This window comes from Fukomys damarensis, unplaced genomic scaffold, assembly GCF_012274545.1.
Source record: "Fukomys damarensis isolate Sample0158 unplaced genomic scaffold, DMR_v1.0_HiC HiC_scaffold_8, whole genome shotgun sequence".
NCBI classification, from domain to species: domain Eukaryota; kingdom Metazoa; phylum Chordata; class Mammalia; order Rodentia; family Bathyergidae; genus Fukomys; species Fukomys damarensis.
Genome location: NW_022900920.1, coordinates 10,145,587 through 10,167,229, shown reverse-complemented (window position 1 = coordinate 10,167,229; position 21,643 = coordinate 10,145,587).

Below are 21,643 nucleotides of genomic sequence, written 5' to 3'. Positions count from 1 at the left end.
TGGGGTCCCCACTGTTTAGAGGAAGCACATCATCGGAATATGTACCTAGGGTCTCCCTTCGCAGAATGCCGTGACCTGCACTGAAGCAGTCCTAGGAACCAATAGCCATTCAGAAGTGCAGGAATGAGCAAGGAGGTGATGTTGAATACTGGACTATCACAAATAAGTATCTTTCATATAGATGCCAACAACATTCAAAGTTTTTCTTTCATTACTCTTCATGGTTAGCAATAAATTTAAATAAAGATCTCAGATCTGTGGCTAACTTATGTACAAAGCTAACATATTCCTCTAAACGTGACAATTTTAATCTCTCCTTCTGAAGCTTACTTCTCCTGCTACAACAAAAGTAAATTGGGCATGCCAGTATATTCCTATAAACACCCAGGGAAGAGAATCTGTGAGGAAAAACACATGAGACAAACCCTTCTCCTCTCCTGTGAATGCTACAGGTTTGGGCTTAGGTCATGTTGTGTCCCAGGCCACTGTGATGAACATATGGCTGGCCAGGCTCCATGTCTCTTTCAGACCCAATTTTTTCTGCCATAAAAGACCCAGTGATTCAAACTCGCCAGTGGGCTTAACATGACCCATAACCAAAAGTGAATTTGGTCCTTTGCTGCCACAAAAAGGTATTTGGTAAAGCACATTTAAGCCGATCACGTGATTTAAACACTTCTTGACTTGAACATTACCTTGGACAGCAGGTTTTGCCCTCACAAGCACCAAATATGACTGCCAGACCCACCCTGGGCAGCTCACCAGTGTCCTGGGACAGCAGCAGAAAGAAATGGCAAAAGTGACAGTGTCCTAGGAGGGAAAGAACTCTATCCTCTCTCCCAGCAGCACCAATGGCTCTTCAGTTAGGTGAGAAAAGTACATGGATCAGTAACTCAGAAAGATGAATTTTGAGCCACAACTACAGAAGGTAGCACAAGTTCCAAGACCCCAAGAGAGCATTCTGGGGGTAAGGCTAAGGGGAGATAGAGGCTTCCACTTCCCATGATTTTACAGGACACAGCAGGCTGTGCAATCATCATCTCTTCTGACACATGGCCTCCAGAGAGCGGGCAACTGGGGACCACAGTTCCTCATGGTTCCTCTTTACGGGTGGGGTCACAGTAGTCTGAACAGGTGTAGTGTGGCCCTTACCAAGCAGAGCTGTCCCCAGCTGTCTTTCCACTCTACTATGCCATTGCTTAGCCATGCTTCCCTGGATGGGAGGAATTCTTTTTCCTCAGCTCTAGCAATCCTAAGGTCAGGATCCTTTGGGAAGGCTTCTCCATTGCAGAGATAGAAGAGGGTCTGGGTGAGTTCTGCAAGGGAAGAACTGGCCTTTCCTATGCTGAGTAGATGGAGTATGGGCCCGTGTACTTGTGTGTGTGTGTGTGTGTGTGTGTGTGTGTGTGTGTCTGCTACATATGCAGGCGCTTGTATGTGTGCGGATACGAATGTTGCAGGGCAGAAGGCTTGAGATGGCTTTGGGTTTTTCCCTCCTCCTTTCCACACCTTCCTCGGTTCCTCCTGGAGAGGATACCAGGCAGAGAGAGAATGAACTAAAATGAGTAAATGCACAACCATGAGTAAACAAACAAACAACAATGCACAACAGCATGTTTCAGTACCAGGATATGAATGTATAGTTGAGTGAGTGTTTGTGCATGTGCGTGTATATGAGTATAAGAATGAATATGAGAGTATAGTGAATGTCCTTTCCCCACCGGTGTGTGTGCATGTGATTTTGAAGGTATGTGCATAGGTGTGATTGTGCGTGAGTTGTTTGTATACATGGCAGTGTGTGTGCCTGAGAGGGGATGAGTGTGTACACGGTTAGTGGATTCTAACTGTGGTGGGTGCTTTGGAGGAAGTGCAGGTGGGGTAGGGGAGTGATAATGGTGGTAAGGATGTTGAGGGAGTACAGGTCTTACAGAGTTGGTGTGTGGGTTTCAGCACCAGCACCCCAGAAGGCCCCAGGTGTAAACATCACTACCTTGTTCCTAAAAGCCCCAAGCAGCAGAGTGCAAAGCAAAGGCAGGCAGCCAGGTGCATCTTGGCTTCACACACACCTGCAATCCCAGAACCTATTACTTTTCCTCTCTGGAGAGCAGTGTCACCTCCTTCCCTGGTGGCTGTCATAAATATTAAGTATATTTATGCCAGCTGGTCGGGGCCTCATGGGCTCTCCACCATGCTGGCTTACTTTCCGCCCCTCTATAAAAGCTTTCATTGCATGATCAATAACCACGAAGAGACCAAGTCTCCTCCATAGAGACGCCAGTCATCCCCAGGGTCAGAATGAGGCTGCTGAGCTGGGGATGAGCCCTGTCTAATGCACAGAGACACCATCATAGCTCACAGGGCTCACGAAAGACAGGAAATGGAAGGCAGGCTGTGAATGCAACTGTTCGAAACCCTCAAAGCCATGTGTCCTGCTTTGGTCCTGACTTTGTGGGTGGCTTTTCACCCTCTAGCTTGTTTTCAAAGATGGTCACTGCCTTCAGACACTAGATTTGGGAATATCGCAAGGTTTAGGCTCAGGAAGAGCAGTGAGCTGAAACACTGTGTGGGGGTTTCAGAGTTTGGAGGTTTTGTTTTTGTTTTGCTGCTTTGGATCATAATTTTGTTTAAACAGGAGATATCTGCTTTTTGTGCATTTCAGTGTAAGTTTGTGATGAGATTCCTCAGGAGAGGATATCAAACTCAACTTTAAAGTAGTAGCTGAAGATCCCCACCAAAACATGCAAGCCCTTGGCATGGGAATGTCTATTCTGCTTGCAAAGTTCCCTGTGGTCAAAAGAGAGGCAGGAAACAAAGATCCCAACAGTGGGAGAAAGCTTTTTAATATATACTTCCCTTAACTTCATCCATATTGCATTCGTTTATAAAATAGAGAATCTCCAAATTATGTCATGATGTATATTAATGAGTATAAGTGTTGTTGCTTTGGCAGTGTAAGTGATTTCAAAATGCTCATTCTGGCTTAATTAGTAAGTCCTGCTGAAATTACTAAGAATACACATGTCCAACCCAAAGCTCAATCTCCACCCACCCTTGGGGAGGCTGTGTGGCTGGGAGAGGAGGCAGGATTCTCATCTTTGAGCCCAAGATTGGAGTCTCCTCTATAGACCTTGTAAGGATGGGGGTCTTGCTGGCCTAGGGTCCTCAGGGCCTGGGGGATCATAGGCTGTTTTCTCATTCTGATCAAGCAAGTTTTTTCTTCCCAAAGGAATTTTTATATGTACAGTCTGGCAATCTGCGTATCTGTGGGGATAGTTTTCAAGACCTCCACAGATACCAAAATCTGTGAATGTTCAAGCATCTTACACAAATTGCTGTAGTATTCGCACGTCGTATATGAACTTACTTTCCTATACCTTGAATCATGTCTAGATTATTTTTAACACCTAATGAGTACAACGCAAATAGAAGTAATACTGGATTGTTTAGGAAATAATGACAAGGAAAAAATTCTGTACAGGTTCAGTACAGACACTTAAAATTTTTTTCAAGTAGGGCCCGGGATTTAGCTCAGTGGTTCTGCCACCTGTCTTTCAGGTGCAAGGTCCCGAGTTTAATCCTGGGCACCAAAAAAAAAAAAAAAAAGTTTTCAAGTAGTGTCTGGCTGAATCCATGGATGCAGGGTCCATGGACCCAGAGAGCCAACTGCACCCATCAATCACTGGCTCTTTGAGCTCTGCAGACAACACCCAATCCCCAAATATAGGGGCTCACTTGCTCTGGAGGGAAAAGACTGAAGTGTCACTTTTTCTGAGCCTAATTGAGCCATTGTGTTCTATTCTTTGTTGTATCTAGTTAAAACAATATAATTCCAGCCCAAAGTGTGAGGACAAACACACACACACACACACACACACATGCACGCACATACAGCACACCTGTGCACACCCGCATACACACAAACATACCCCACTTTCTAAACATGAGATCAGCTGCATTTCAACCCTATCCTAGGTTTGGATGTAATCACCCTGGTTTAGAGAATGACAGCTTTACTGTTCAATAAAACACATTAATTGATTCAGCTATCTTCACTAGTAGTTAGGAGGTTTTTATCTGTTTATCTGAGAAACAGAGGGAGATTATGAAATGATGGGAAAGACAAAACCCTGTGGAAGCCAAGTCCATGGTGTTGGGTGGCCTCTCACTCTTTCCCATGAGAATCTTTAGCTCTGGTCACAAAGGGGCCCAAATGACACTGAAAATGACCACTGTCCAGAGGGGACATGTTATGGAGTCTCTTTAAAAGTCCTCCTGTGCAGGAAAACAGAATTGTCCTTTTTGTTTTAATTCTACCCTTCCCTCCGTCTTCTCCCTCTCCCTATAATTTACCTTTGCAAAGAGACAGGCTTCTGGCCTCTGGAGTGGAAGAGAAGGTGAGGGGGCATTGGGGATGTGACAGAGGGAGGAGTAATTTAATTGTCTGACTCCTTCTGTGCTAGAGAATATCAAACAGATGAGGAGGATAAAACAAGGAGCTCAATAATTAATTTTCATGTTCCTCACTAGTGGGGCTTCTGCAGGCCCTGTGCCATGATTATGAGAAAAGGTTGGATTCTGAAGTTTCACTCATTAGCTACGTGTTGTATGAACATACCTGTATTTTCAAAAGGCATGGTGACAAGAATGAAAAATTTCAGCTATTAAAAATATCCTGGTGTCAGGGACTTTTGTGAAAGAACAAAAACTGTCTGATTCCCTCAGATAAATAATGAAACGAATGGTTGTTGGGAGGTTAAGGGTCAAACCTCCCCTGTTGACTAAAATACAAGGTTGACTTAAAAGATTTTTAGAAGTTGCTCAAGGAGCCACGCATTAAGCTGGGTTTTTGCCTCCTAATGAAACCGAGTGGGTGCCCTTAAATTTCTGCCGCCGCCTCCACATTCAAAGCTCACAGGTTTTAATGGGCTGGACATTGTTTTTGACATGGGTCCTGCAAGTCGAACGCATAATAGAGAGCATTGGTGAATAATTAAATGATGCTGTCCCAGCTCCGAGTTTATCCAGGCACAAGTATTAAGATTTAATTAATTCCAAATTAACCATTGAGTTGTCCAACCAGAGGGGTGGACAATGGGACGATCAGCAAACTCGCAGCTGCCAGGAAGCCCATCTTGTCCTCAGCCACTTAGGCCAAGAGCCGAGAGGATTTTCTTTCCGGAATACTGATTAGTCCAACATGCATTTGTTCACAAGCTTAGGATTCAAAACTGGGTAACGTAATTTTTAGCACAAATTGTTCAATCATTCAAACACACAAACATTTCAAGGTAATTTCTGCAAATCCCCATTGCGATCTAATTTCTTATTAAGCAGAATAAAGCTGTTTGGCATCGCAATTAATCAGTCTGGGGCTCCACGGAGCACTTGCTACAGTGTGCTTCCTTTTTTATTTTTAAAGGAGTATTAGAGTCCTGTTCTTTGGACTCAATGCATGCACTCCCTGCGTGCATGCACACCTGTGCCTGTGCCTAGCTGCATGCCCACACTGACAGGATGCTTGGCTGGCCTGGCAAAGGTAGACATCATAGAGCTTTATTTGCATTATTTTCGTGTGTGTGTGTGTGTGTGTGTGTGTGTGTGTGTGTGTGTCTGTGTCTGTGTCTGTGTGTCTGTGTATCCATCTAAACCTCTACCGGGAAAATGACTAAATTTACTTTTTGTATTTTGAAAGCACAAGAGTGAAAGCGCTGTATCAATTATAAAATTACTCATGTCTGAACATTAAACAGATTATAAATTCCCTTTTCTGTTTTGTAAATATCTTGCTTAAAAATCATCCCATGTGGAAGTCAGTGCTTAAAACGGAGGTCGTGGCTAGCAGAGGGCAGGGCACGCTGCAGGGCAGCAGAGCACGTCTGGCCTGGCGTTTCTACTTCCGAGCGCTCTGTAAAGGAAGCAGCCGCTCATCAGGCGCTTCCCAGTAGCAAGAGCGCTGCACTCAGACCTCTGAATGTTCCGGGGCAAATGTTACTCCAAGTCTAATAATTCCCTTCTAAGATTTGGATCTAATTTTCAGTTGGGACTGATCAATAGGCAATTTATGAATGGCCAATATCATTCCCGGGGGCTTAGAAGGACACTGCTGGGTAAATACTCGTTCACCAGTAATCACAGTTGCAGGAGGCAGCACCACAGTCTGTAATTGAAGAAGCAAAGTACAGCATGTGTTTTTATTTAACAAGAGAGAGCTCAGTGAAGATAGGATTATTATTTTAGAAGAAGAAATGACTGCATTTTCAGCAGAATAAATGGTGGGCCATAATTCTTTAATCCAAACTAATTTTAACAAGGAGAATGATCTGTTAAAATGTGCCAGAGAGAATAGGAATTAGACCAGGTCAACAGTAGGTCAAATAGACAGGGTGCTAAAAAATGCTTTTTACTACTTTGCAGCATTTTATGCTAAATCAGTTCCCTTCCTGTGATAAACAAAGCAAGTGGGAAGTAGTAGCATCACATCGTGATAGGTCCCTGAGCTACAATTTAATACAAATCTAGTAATTCCATCCTACAACGTATCTAGTTCATTTAGGAAAGACAAATACTAAAGGTATGCAGTTTGCATCACTTGCCCCCCAGTGTGGGCATGTTGTCTTTAAAGCACACACACACACACACACACACACACACACACGAAAAAAATACAACAAAAAACAAATATGGTTTGAGAGGACAAGCCACATGTGTGAGAGGAGGGAATGTGCGATCCTTCGGAAAAGTCCTACTGGCCCGATGCCGGAGACAGGTGCAGCAGACATGGCCTCGAAGGGCCATGCATTAAGGAGCACCAACCACAGCTAGTGATGGGCAGCACTGCATTGTTGGTCTGGATTCAATGTCGGTCCCCACTGCCCAGTACTTGCCCAGGAGAAAGGAGAGGGTGGAGGGCTCTGGGAGACCTTCAGGGTGCACAGGATGCTTCATCAACAACACTCTTTCGATACACCATCAGCCCACGGGGGAACTTGGCTCTCCTCTGCACTGTAAATGAACTTCATGCCCTGAACAAGTTGAATTACCTATGTAGATGATTTCTTTTCTCCTAAGAGAGGGTTTTGCACACAGCCATTTATTAATGGATCAGGCTAAAGGATTAGATGGTTGAGGGTGTGAATTAACACAGCAGCTTAAAGCTATGGTGCACTCATGGGTGTGGGTGGGATTAATCCATCTCCCTTCAGCACCTTATTTGCAGCCCAGGAGTGACTTGGATCCCAGAGAAAGCAAAGCCCTTCATGCAAATGAACTGTTAGTGCCTTTTGGTGGTAGCTCCTCATTGCACAAGACAAGGAAGATAAACTGGCTAAGACTGTCTTGAAATGGCAGTAAAGATAAAATTGGTGGTGGGTTGAATCCCTAAAGATGTGACATTTGGATTTGATTAAATTCACCATCAGAGACTATATCTACACGCACAACTGCTTCTTCAATTTTTGATGAAATTGACTCAATTCTGTCAAAGAATATGGCCAACTCAAGAGCTGATAGAAAACCCATGTGAACTATTTACATCTCTTGGGATTGCTTAGTGGTCTTTTGCATATGAAATATACAATGTCTCTCATTCCATATTTTGGCAAAAGCAGTAATGACTTGTGCAGATTTACCAGTTTTCATCCTATCCAGGAATTGCAGTTGGGGGATCTGTTCTGGCCACTTGGTAAAAGTTCATATGCAATATGAGGAGCTCTGGATCCTTTATTGAACTTCCTACTCACTCTGCGAAAACCACTGAAAATAAAGTAGCATTACTTTCCAGAAACTTTGTGTTCCCTGTGTGTAGTACTGGGAGAAACAGCAGTACATAATGCCTTTTGTCCACTTTAGCATGTAAACTAGTTTGGGTGGTTAGGAGAGCTACCTTCTGCATCAGAAAGTTGAAGCAAAGCTCTGAAGGGACTTACTGCAAAAGAGGCAGTATGGGAGGACAATGAAAGCCAGGATGGCCAGAGCGTGGTGGATGCAAAAGCTTCCTGAAAGAGACTCGGCACAGGCACGTCACATTTTCCGGAGCTAAAGCAGTGTGGTACTTGAGCCCAGCATGGTCACAGTAATTTATAAACCATCACGGCAGGTTATAAGGTACATGCTGTAGTTATTTAAAGATGAGAAAACTGACACTCAGAGAGGTCCGTGATTGCCGCTGATTGATTATATAGCCAAGAAGCAGGCTCGGCTATCTGGCTTTGAGCTCATCCTCTGACCATTGTCTTGTGCCAGGTTGGAAGCAGCCATCAGAGAGGCAGGAGTAAGAAGGCAAAAGGGCTCCCCAGGGCAGGAAAACCATTAAGCAGGGAAAATGACCAGGCTTAACAGGTCAACTTAGAAGCTCTGGTCACTGTAGATGGTCCTTACAAGGGACAGGAGGCTGTGATGTCCTACTGACAGTAAATAGCTGGACAGCCTTGAGGAACTGAGAAGTAGTGACAAAGGGCCATTCTGCACGTGATTAGGATGAAATGTGTGATGTGGTGTTTCAGGGAAACTATTATGATTACAACAAAGACTGTGGAAAGGAATGGAGAAACGTGAAGAATACCAGAGACAAAATGAGCTGCTGGGGGCTTTGGACAGGGCTTCTGAGGAATGAGCCAAAGGCATGAGCAGAATGCTGGGGCATTCAGGAAAGCCCACACATCTGTAGGAGGAAAGGTCAGTGAGAGTCCAGTCAAACAGTGTCATGGGACAGAGCTTGTGGGGCGATGCCAAGGTGACTGAGGCGGCCCGGTTCTGAGATGAGATCTCCAAAGGAGGGCACAGGCCTGGGGCTGTGCAGAAGGCATACGCCCGTGTGCAAGGGTCTAAGCACTAGCCAGGCTTGCTCACTTGGAAAACCAGTCAATATTTTAACTGGGACCTATTTCAATTATTAAACTGGAATAAGGGGATTTTGTAAAGGACAGTATAACCTTCTCGGCCCTCATTGAATGAATTCCCTATTTTTGTGCAAACTTATGGATTCCAATTAAGAATTCCACAAATTCTATGACTGAAATGACATCTAATAATCAGCAGCCAGATTTTAATCACAAAATATTTCCTCTGTAACTTTTTCTTTTGAGAGAAAAGAGGGGAGAAAGCATATAACATCAATTTCCTCAGGTGTTCCCGGAATAGCTGTGCCAGGGTTTTCATTAGTTCACTATGAAAATCTCTGTCAGATTTCCTGCCTCACCCCCTGCCTGTGGCACCTTTGTCTGAATGAAAATTCCTATTGGTTTTCCTGGTTTTATAGCCTTTTGGTGTAGATGGTCACCTGATTAATTAGCTATAAAACTACACAGGAAAATATAAAACACGCCCAATTGCACTGTGTGTAATGTATTATTCATTCCACTCAATGCAATCCTGGATTTGCAGGAGATTCTGTGCTGAATATTTCTGGCAAGGTGTTGCTTAGCAATGCATTTGTTGCCAATATGGACAACACAAAATACACACCAAATGCCATTCCAATGTTTTCTTTTTGGCTAAATGAAGAAATAAAGACAATGCAGTGACATGTCCCTAAATGGTGCCATCTCAAGTGAGATTTGAGCATCCCATCCTGAACACCGAAACCTATCATCAGCTGGTTATTTGACAAAAAGAGAGCAATCACACTCCTTTCCTGCTTCCAATGACAAACCATGGTATCCTTCTCTATTGTCCAATTCAGCGGGATGGTGGCTGAATGGAGAAAAGAGAGGTGTCCTCTGAGAATCCAAAACTATTCCCTGGGGTACCCGTCATTTGTTAGGACTTTAGCAAGAGTCTAGGAGGTGAGTGAAGGAGACTATATCATAGGTGACTTCATTCCTGGAGGCCTATACCAGGTGGAGGAGACAGAATAGAGACACTAGGAGGGGAATTTCCCTTCTTGTGGCTCGCTAGACTACAAGAGCAGGGCAAAATATCAAACTTAACCAGCACTGTGCCCACGACTCCTGAGAGAAGCAGGAGTCGAACTCTGACAACGGCGTCTGGCAACATAAGTTCTTCCAGCTTAAAGCCCAGGAAAGATACAAGTTGGGAGAAATTCAGAAATTAAGAGATGGTGGTTAGGGAATAGGCATCATTTGAGTTTTAGGGAAATTAAGGATGAACGGATTTCATCAGAGTGACTCTCTGTAGCAGCTATTCTGTCTCTGTTTCTTCTTCCCTCTTTGCCAAGGGACACTACCTAGAAGCCCACTTCCCCTTCAGAAATAACCTTCAGAAGTTCATTGTAAGGAAAAAATTTTTGTTTAAAGGCAACTTGCACATTGTCATGTCCTGACCCCTTGGGAAAAGTGGTGTCTGGTGACCACCTGTTGGAATGCAGCCCAGGAAGAAGGCTGAGAGTCAATAGCAAATCAATAGTGTCACACACAGTGATGCATGGGAAGCCGTTGTATCTCTAGCCTGAAAATCCATTTTGACAGAAGGGCAACATGGAGTTGTCTGTGACACCACAATGACAGGCAATCTGGTGAGTGAGGAGAGGCCCGCTTGGATGCCAGGGAGAGCGTGCCAGGGACTCTGACACTCTGTGTTCACTGACAGCCAGGGACTGCACTCCTGTGAACACATCAATAAGGACTCAGCCATTCTCCAGCAGGAATACCGATCATTCAGGCCTCTGCATAGAAACACAATAGTCAAATTGTGACTCTCTTCTGTCTGTGACAACATCTGCCAGTAATCCAGTGTCACGGTTTAGATCCAAAATGTCCCTTCAAAAACTCATGTGCTTACTAGTGGGGCTTCTGGATGGTGATTAGAACATGGCTTGGCCAACTCATCAGTAGATTAATCCACGGGTAAGTTTGTAGCTGACTTTGTGGTTAGAGGGAGAGGCCTGCTTAGAGGAGGGGGTGTGGCTCTGATGGGTGTATTCTTGTCTCCCACCCTTCCTCTTTTTCAGGTTATTTTTCTTGCCCTCTCTGTTTCCTGGCTACCATGAGTGAGCAACTTACTCGACCATACCCTTCCACCATGACGTTTGCCTTGAAGCCAAGTGACCGTGGACTGAAACCTCTAGAATTGTGAGCCAAAGTGAAACTTTTGTCTCTAAATTTTGTATTTCAGGTATTCTGTCCTACCAACAGAAATGTGATTAATACACCCAGATCTCTCCTCATGATCTGTCCCATAGTTGGTAAGGTGAAATAGAGTCCAGGGATGTGCCTAGTTTCCTTTAAAGTGAATGTCATAGCTCATGAATCAGTTGACATAATCAACCCAGTGACACACCTGGCAGGAGTAGCTTAAAACAGTCAAAAAATTAGAAGATGCATATGTTTTAATAAAAAAAACCCATACAAAAACATTATTCTACTTTGACCACTTAGCTAGGATTCCAGTATTTGTTGGTTCTCTTAATTTACATTTTTACAAGTATGATAGACAGTGAGCCAGGGCTTTGTGGTTTTCCACCAAAATATGCTAGTTTCATAGCAAAAGCAAGACATGTAGGTCCCCCAATCCAGATAAGCTCATGTTATGGGCAGTGCAGTGGCTTCTGCTCCTTTGGCTCTCCTGTGGTATGTGGAACAAAACCACAGTTCTCCACATGTTACCTGAATGGATGACAGCACTCTCCACTGAATAGCTCAGTAAAATCTGAGTAACTGTTTTAGTGCTGTCGTTTATAAAATGTCTCAAAAATACCTCATTGTGTCACAAGACCTGTAATATTGGTATTCTTTAAGCTTTTAATGCAAAAAGGTTCAATAACTTGTCCTAGATCACACAGTAAGCAAGGCAGCCAGAACACAAGGATTCCACCGTAATTCAAATCCACACACCACACTATCTGTCTCCCATTCCTGCCTAAATTGTTTTAGTTTTACCAGTTCAGAGTTCTGGATGCTGTCTGAGATTTAGAACTCATTTTTTTGAGGAAAGTTTTCTCCCAAATTAAAAATTAAAGTTCAAGTATAAAATAGATTATTATCTAGATTCAAGTTTCTTGAATACGAGCACTGATTTCTATATTCCTGCTGTTCATTCACAGCCTGTCCTGTTCCCACATGAGTCTGCAGGTAGGAGACAGGAACTAATCACCAGTGTCCTGCATCCACAGCCTGCAGTGCACAGGCATAGTATGCTGCCTTATGGGGCTCTCCAGGGCGGTTCTAGTTCACTATGGAACCGCTGCTGGGGCCCAGTTCAGGGTGAGCTAGATCACGGAAATAAAATCTTCCATTCATACCATCTGTGGTGGTTAGTATGACAAAACATGCCTGACACTGACTTCAGCCCATAGGCATGTTTCTGAATTTTGCATTATTTCATTACTCTTTGTCGCTTTCACCTAGATGCGACAGAACAAAGTGCAGTTTACAACTCACAGTGCCTGGAAAAATTCCCTCTTCCAGGATGTCAGCCACTTCTCTGCATGCCCTCTCCGCCTTCCAGACACTGGGGTGAGTCTGGTTCTGCAACCTTTGTGACCACACCCACTCCTGTTCTCCTGCAGGAGGCAAAGGGGAGGAGCCAAACTCATCCAGGCCAGGCTGTCTTCCCAGCATGCATTTGTCTCTTTGTGAGTGTCCCTATCTAATCCACCTGGAAGATGCCAACTTGTACAAACTGACATGTGGTGCCAAGGAGCTATGGTAACTTGAAGGGGAAGCACCCCTGACCCTTGAGAAAGAGAAAACTGAGCAGCTCTCTCCACAACAGAGAGCCAGCCTTCCCCAGCTCAAAACAGTCACAGACACAGTCCTTTTTAATTCCCTGCCATGATTTCAGGTCTAGTACTGGGGTTCCTGCAGCAAAACGCCCCTTTTGCTTTTTCCTTACTTTACAGTGAGGCATAGGAGATGATCCTGGCACTTCTTATTTTAGTGCTAAAAGCTCAGGGAAGTAGCAGCTGTTCCTGTCACTGTCATGGCAAACAGTGGTTTAATAATGGTGCCTCACACTTACAGAGAGCTTTTACTTCCAAAGCATTTAGGAAACATTTAACACATTGACATGCTTCTTGAAGGCTTTGGATTTCTTTATAGAAACTCCTTTTAGATTTGGAGGTTTATTCAATAGTGGAAAAGGTGAGCATCCCTTCATATACTGTAATCATTTGTTGGTCAATAAAATTAAATTAATATGCATTTGAAATTGCAAAAATCTTGGTGACAAGAACCATACAAGTTCAGCTTTAATTTTTTTTCTTTTCATTCACTGCATTCATGAAAGAAACCTGAGTGGTCAATACAGTTTGTATGTAAGGTGAGGAATAGAAGAAAAGTCCCAAAAGATTTCCTTTCAGAATTGCAATAAGCAAATCAAACTCTCCATCCTTTCTTTACAGGGATGTTGGACTCTGTGGGATTACAGCCATAAGTTGCAAATGATGCACAAAATAGAAGTCCCATTCCTGCCGGCCCTGAGTTATTTGATGTAAGTTGCAGAGTATGTGGGCCACGTTCGTGCTGTAATATTCACTGCGTTCTGTAGTCAAACACATTGGAAACAAAGTCCGTGGAGCCCAAACACTTCCAGATAAAAAAGGGAATGAAAATATTTGTTGACAGTTTTTAAGGTTTCTGATTTTTCCATTTCCTTCCTCCTCAGGACATACTGTATTAGGGGAATTTTAGGGAGTATAACTATTTCTCTCATCTACTCTTGCTTTGAATAGAAAGGCCTCCCCAACCTTCAAACTATTTTTAAAATTCACTTTTTACATCTTACTATGTTTTGGCAAAATGGATTTTAGCACTGCTGCACAGCAATGTGAAACCCCAGGGGAAGCCAGCGTGTTTCTGCCTGCACACAGAGGCCCAGAGCCCATGCTTGGATCCTCTTTCTGGGAAGGAGGACTTCTGAAGCAGAAAGACCAACGAGGCTGCCAGCTTGCTAGTGAATATGCTGAGCATCCGGTTGAAAGTGTCTCTGGCCTAGCAGACCCTGGCAAGGACAGGGCTTTGCTGGTCCAGCAATACCCGTCCATAAGCCAGCGCATAGTCACTTAGCAGAGTTTCAACAGCCATGGGAGGACAAACTAAATTGCAGTGGACATTTCTGAATCATTACTACTGCCCTCCATTCTCCCAGAGAGTGGAGAATGAGGCTGCTAATGGAGACAGGCAAGGGGAAAACCCAGTACTTACTTTAATGTCTTCATTTACCTCATTTATTTCTAACAAGCTAGTGACCTCATAGTTTTCATAGCTAGAAATGATCACCTCGCTAGAACCGAGGTTGCAAGTCACTGTAGACCACGGTTAATGTTAAAAACCTTAGAAGAAAGGGATTTATCTTTTGTGATCCAGGTTAATGAAACATTATTTCAAAGTCAAAAGTAAAATAGACTAAATTATGATACGTACATGTACCAAATCCTCCTGGGTAAGTATACTCATTAAATATCACAAATATATATTAATAAAAAATTTAACAAGAGAAAATGCACAAGGTCCAGACTATTTTCTCTCCCTTGTGTGTCCTTTCTCATGGAGAGGGTGGGTAGGGTAGAGAAGAATGGGAAAAAAGAAGAAGCAAAGTATATCACGTACATATACAAATTCCCTATGATGAATGTTTTCAGTATGTACATCGAAAATGTACCAGTAAATGTTTTGCTTCCAAAAACTGTAATTTAGAAACCAAACGTAGAAGCTTATACAACTGTATAAGAAACTGTAACAAGCAAATACACCTTTCACTAGTGAAAACACCAACAAATAGCTGCATCCACACAGTGGAACACTACTCCACAATAAAAAGAAACACAGTATCCGTACACCCAACATTTCTGAATCTCAAGGGCATTATGTTAGATTATGTTAGTTCAAAACTGACTCTCCAATTGTTTTTTTTTGTACCAGGGATCGAACTCGTGCCCTTGGGCTTGAGAGGCAGGTGGAGTAACCACTGAGACAAATCCCTGGCCCTTCTACAACTTTTATGATTCACTTTTATGACATTCTTTAAAAATGAAACTATAAGAATAAAGAACATATAAATGGTTGCTAATGGTCAGGGATTTATGTGGGAGATTCAAATACAAATGGCAGCATGAAGGGATTTTGTGGGTAATGCATTTGCTGTGTATCCCAATTATGGTAGTGGTCACATGTCTATGTATGTATCTGAATTCATAGGTATGAACAACAAAAACCTTAAAAGGCTGATTTTGCTCTATGTTTATAAATATTTTAATTAAATATAAATAAAGAAAATGTATATATACACAATAGAATACTATTCAGCCATGAAGAAGGATAAATTTGAGTCATTTGGAGGAAAATGGATGACTCTTGAAGGCATAAAACTAAGTTAAATAAGTAATACACAGAAGGCTAAATTTCTCATGATTTCCCTAATATGAGGGACCAAAATATAAGTAATTTAAGGAGCAAAATAAAAGAGAAAGGGTACAATCCAGAGAGGTAGACTCTGTGAAGATGGGGATTTGTAACAGGAAAGGGAAAAAGGAAGAAAAAATAAAAATTATTAAGATATAAAATTTGTGTGTTCCAATTCCACTGGTAAATGCAATCATTATGTATTGTGTAGATATACTAATAAAAAAGAAAAATATCGCTTCACCTATCTTACTAATAGATTTATTCAAATAAATGGATAACCTTGTTATAAAATTAAACACATCAGTCTCACTTTGGCATGTTGATTCTCAATATTCAAGATATTCAAGAAATTATTCAGAGTCTAAACTCCCTGTTACAGCTTGTGTCTAGATGTGTTCCGATAAACTCATGTGATCATAGTTGGGGCTTTTCACAAGTGGCTGAGTCTAGACTGTGTGATGTTGGGATTGGTTCATGGCATGATGCTAGGATTAAGGATTCCACACCCTGGCCTCCCCTGCTTGCTGCCTTCTGCCTACCATGATCTGTTTCTCCGCTGCCATTTCACCCTGCCTTGGAGCAAGACAACCATGAAGTGAGACTTCTACAGACTTTAAATTACAATAATCCTTTTCTCCATTAACTTTGGGTGTCACCTTTTTTGTTTCAATAATGAGCAAAGTAACTAAGATCCTCCCTCTTTAACATAGTTAGAAATGCAATTTTTTCAGGATTGAATCTGGAGATTGCCTTTTCAGCTGGATCCTCCAAAACACTCCTTCCAATAATCGAGGTTTCCCCATTGCTCTTCCCATATGAATTCTTGCTCCCTTGGGAGGGCAGTGGAGTACTGACATTGCTAGCAAATGTTGTGTTTCCTTACAATTCACACGTTAAAGTTCTAAACTTCAGTTCCTCCAAATGTCATTATGTTTGGACAGAGGGGCTTTAAAGGGCTGATTAAACAAGGTCACTAGAGTGGGCCCTAATGTAATTTAACTGGTGTCATAAGAAGAGAAAGTTAGAATACAGATACACAGAGGGGAAAGACCATGAAAGAACACAGGGAGAGGGCATCCATCTGCAAGCGAAGGACAGAATCCTCAGAAGACACAAAACTGCTGACACTTGATCCAAGACTTCCAACTTCCAGAATGGTGAAACATGAATTTCTGTTCTTCAAGCCTGACCTGGGGTGCTTTGCCTTGGCGTCCTGAGTAGGTATCTAGGGGGTGCAGATCTGTGATGCCTCCCATCTCCCAGCACTGGCCCACAACTCATGTCAGAGCCATGGGGCATAGAAGGGGTTAAATTAGACATTGCAAATCAGATCAGGTCTCCACTGTCTGTGTAAAAGTTGCTTCTCTAGATTTTACATGAATTTTTAATTTTAGATGACGCCTTTGACTAGAAGTGACAGTGGAGCAGATCATTTATGTAATTACAGCAACAATCACTGAGGAGAGCAAGCTGCTCTCAAAAGGACAGAAAACATGAGATGGAGCAAGGGGAAGGGTGGGGAAGTCTGCAGCCAGAGGGGCAGGAAGATCAGGGTTCTAAAGTGGTGAAGGTCCTCATGACCTTACAGCCTTGCAAAACACAAGGGCATTTAATTTCCATTTTAGGAAATGAATACTATAAATTCTCAGGGAAAAGCAGCATTTGCTTTAAAAATGTGGTTGGGAGGGGCTGGGAGAGATAGCTCCAACATGAAGGTGTCAGATAAATAAAACTCAGACAATAAATAAAACCAAAACTCAGCTAGTGTTCACATGTTGAGCTGTGTGTTTACAGTGATCACGTCCCCGGCAGTGCAAGCTGCTCTGTTCTGGCTTTTTTCCTCTCAGATATGATATTCAAGGCATATTAGTGACTCTAAGGCAGAGTAATTAAGCTGACAATCTGTCTGTGCAGTAAAGGCATGATAAAAAGCTTTAAACTGAGATGGTCTAGAAAACGCAGGAGTGAAGCTGCGTGTCCCTATCCACAGCACCATGTAACCTAATGCTTTATCCTGTGCAGCAGCAAGTAAGCCAAAGAGTGAGGCTGGTGGAGATATGAACTGGTATGCAGTGGAGAGGCAGGGATTTTCTGCTTCTACAAATACCGGAAGCAGATCTGTGTCCAACTAAAACCACTGGAAAAAAAAAAGCAGTGGGGGGTAGATAAGATATGGACATTATTGAGTGATAGTTTTAGAAAACCAGGTCCCATTGAGGAGCTAGTTAAAAATTGAGAGTAAATGTAACATTTTTATTGCTTATGGGAAAATTACAACTAATTAGCTTCAGTTAAGTAAAGCACATCCTTTGAAAATTAAGAGACAAGTTCCTTTGCCCTCTGAAGACTTGTCTATTATTTACACTGTTGATGGTAACATCCTGTGGTGTCTTAATTGTGATTTGGCTTTGGCAGGTAGCCTGGGAATAAGCAGCCCTAGCTTCAAGTGTAAGAATGATGGTTAGAAGGAAAAGTAATACAGCAGGTGAAAATAACAAGTGAACTCCTTCACCAGGTTTTAATAGGCATAAACTAAAGTCACTATAAAATTGGGAAGTTCAGAAATGACAATATGTTTCTTTTTGTGTTCTGAGTCTTGTTACTAGGACAAATGCTGCCATTTGAGAAGTTCTGGTAGAATCTTCAGGGTTAGTAATTTGTGAAAGTGATCAGGGTGTCAAGTCTGCTATGAAGATGAGCGATTCTTCCCAGCTCCAGTGGCAAAGAGGATCCGTGCCTTGTCTATTTATGAAAGATCAGCCTCAGTGTGAGGGAAGGGCCTCAGTGTGCCAAGGTCAGATTTCTTCTCTTATAATCATATTTAACCCAAACGTTTTCTTGTACTTTTCCTGGTTTACTATACCTTGAATGGAAATGAGCGACACCTCCCTTGTCCTCTAGAAATAGGAGCTCAGCTCAAAAGTCAAATCAAATGTCAAGGAGATGATGATGGATGATCTGTGGACTCTGAAAGGATGTCCTCTGTTGCTGGAGGGCTCTACCTGGACACAGAGGTTGCTTCCTATTCAAATTTCATTTCCTCTTTGCAAAGATTCCCTCTGGGTATGACTCTTCTAAGGCAAAATATTTATTTAAAATGCACACATTTTGGTAGGAAGCAGTGACCCTGTGGTAATGCTCCAGGTTCCCCTCGGTTGTGTTAGGAGAGGAGACTGAGGCACAGAGCTGCCCAGGCTGTGTCTACACATGCGGGAGCTGACATGATGCATTTCTGTTCCAGACTGCAACTTTCCAGCACAATGACTTAGACAAAGAGAGCCTTTCTCTAGTGACATATCAAAGGCAAAGATTCCTGGCTGATGAAACACAGTCATGTCAAAAGAAGAAAAAGGCCCCAGATTGCAATTCCAGCCAGACCAGGGGCCCAACTAAAAGTTCACTTGTGTGCAAACACGACTTGGCTCTTGCTTCTTCGGCCTGAGTTCAACAGGTCACAAGAGAAAAACAGTAATCCAAAAAAAAAAAAAAAAAAAGACAGAAAAACAGCAATCCAAAGACAAGAGACTGCTCAAAGTGCATTGTGTACACAGTAGATGGTTCATCTTGATTTAGCAGATTGAGAGGACTCTTTTTGGAAAGGAAAACAATATTTTATGCAAAATAGACAAAAGTCAATGTCAAATATTATAACAGAAAGGACAAAACTATTAGCCAGCAGTTAGTGTGGGGGAAAAAATCCAACTGCCAATGGTCCAATCATTAAAGGTGAAATAGTAGAAAACAAACAAGATTTTCAGTTAATTATGCTCTTTCCATAAGCATTCATAGTGTGGGTAAAGCAGTTATTCTTTCAGTAATAGATATTTTTAAAGGCTTATTTTGAAAATGAGAGATCCTAACAGAACAAAGGATGACAAACTCCTATTTTTAGGAAAGTGTAAGCAGGACAATAACCAGGAAGAGGGAGACAGTGTGTCTGGCCCCAGTGGTAACAAATCCTAGAGACATTAGTAAGAGATGAGATCACGCAACATCTGGAGAAATAAACCAGTGAGCATGGTTTATAAAAGAAAGGGCTGCCTAAGAAATCATATGGAATTTGTGCTGATAGATAATGCAGAAGGCAGAGCCCACTGAGGACGTGGCCCTGTCCAGCCTGCATCACCTACACCCATCCGGAGCCATCTTTAGTACAGCAAAAATCACTTCACAGTAGTCATAGGTGAAGGCAGCTTGCTGGAAATGGGAGAAACCCAGTGAACCCTTCCTAAGTTGAACTGTGGATAGCAATGCTGGGCTTAGCTCAATGGTTGGGACTCCTGAAATACAGAAAAATCCAGGCTTTGATAAGGTGTCCCAAACCATTGCCAATACTCAGGGTTCTTCTCACTTCAGGTGACAGATACCCAAGTCAAATAACATACAAAGCATGAGTGTGTTAGGTCCTGTAGCAGGGAAAGAAGCTTGGAATACTAATTAGCCAGGGACTCCCTGAGGGGCACAGTGGACTTGGGGTACCCTAGGGTCCCCGTATCTTTCCTCATATGTGCTTTTCATTTCCTTTTTGAACTCCACAAGCATTAATTGTAAAGACAGACAGACACCCCACAGCAGAAAAGGTAGACAAGGCTTGAATTCACAGCCTTAAAGCTCAGCAGAACAAAGTATTTTCTCCCATGACATATATGGATCAGAGATTATATTATAGACTATGACTGGTCTTATTTGAGCCATGTGTTCTCTGTTTATATGAGTTGCTTTACTCAAAGTAAGGTGCCTGGGGGTTGGTGGTCCCAGGAGAGCTACCGATTGAAGTGTGAATACCACAGAGTAGAGGGTGTGCGGGCTGAACACTGAACCCACAAAAAGCAATACAAGTTCACAAATGCACTCACAGAGAACCTGTGCCTATTTCTAGTTTCTGAAGGTGGTTCACATTTTTAAAATGAATTCACTTTGATTACTAGTATATATTGCTCTTGATATAAAACAATTCTTCATATGAGACTTTTGGGTTTGCTTGAATGTTGGCTATAAGAAAAGTTGCTGCAATATTTTTACTATTATTTGGAATTGCATTGGCATAACTTGTGAATACAAAGTGCTTCATAGCCAGCACCTTCTTTATCACCCGGAGATAAATCTATATGGGTATCCCCATAGTTTGCTTTTGGAAAAAGTGGCTGTCTTAAATACTTTTCTCATTGCTGAGACAAAATACTCGACACCCAAAGTTAAAGGAGGAAAGGTATATTTAATTCATAGTTTGGAGAGGTTTCGTTCCATCATCGGCTGCCACCAAATTAGGGTAGCATGGAAGACAGGCATCCGAGAGGAGAAACAGTTCATGGTGGGTAGAAGGTAGCTAAGCAAGTAAGCAAGAGGCAAGACAAGCCTCTTTATCTCCCTTATATTGTATCCAGGATACCGAGAACAGACTGGTGCCAAACCAATCAGTGGACTGATTTAGTAATCACCACCCTTAATTCTAGCATTGCACCATGAATCAGTCAAATACTCTAGATTCAGCCACCTCTGTAAAAGCCTCACCTATGACTGCATGAGATTTGGGTGAGGGGCATCTAGGCACAAGCTGTAACAGTGACTGACCCTGCCCTGATACTGGGCTTGGTCTTACAGTTGCTAGGTACCCTGTAGATCCTCAGTAGCCTAAGAGCACAAGTGTCCTTTTGTTGATCAAGAGTCCTCAGGAGTGCACTGACCACCCCAGATCTCAACATCTACCTGAGCAGCACGTTCTAGGCTGAGCATTCACAGGCACATGCCCTCCATTAAATGTGTGGGTCCTGACATGTGATTGGGAAATAAAGAACTATGGTCTTCATAGCTTCAACTCTTAACAACGCGCGTGGAAAGGCCAACAGATATTGTTCATTTGGGGAGGTTAAACGTGGCCCTCCTGCTTCTGAGGCTGTTGAATGGGTGTCACATTCCTGGATAACATGTCAGACGAATATTTTGTCATGCTTATTGTCTTGTAGGCAGTGGCACTCTCTGTGGATCAAAAAAAAATATGCTTCATTTTCTCTCAAAAGGAATTTCTGAAGCTCTTCTGGACAGACCCATCACTATTTGTTAAATGATGCTCAATAAATTATTGTAATCGAATAAATAATTTAGAATACAAGTAGATAACTTTAGCTTGACAGTTAAAAAATGCAGAAGCCTAAATAAATCACGCAGCAGAGGGAGAAGACTTGACCAAACTATACACATTTCACCTTTTTACCCCCAAGTAGACACTCCACTGAGGATCATCCAGCCACAGGTTTTGCTAAGAGACTGCAGAAAATAAGTTGCAATGTGAATGGTTTTTTGCTGGGGCAACTCTCAGGTGAAAGTAACATTGATGACCCAGTCAC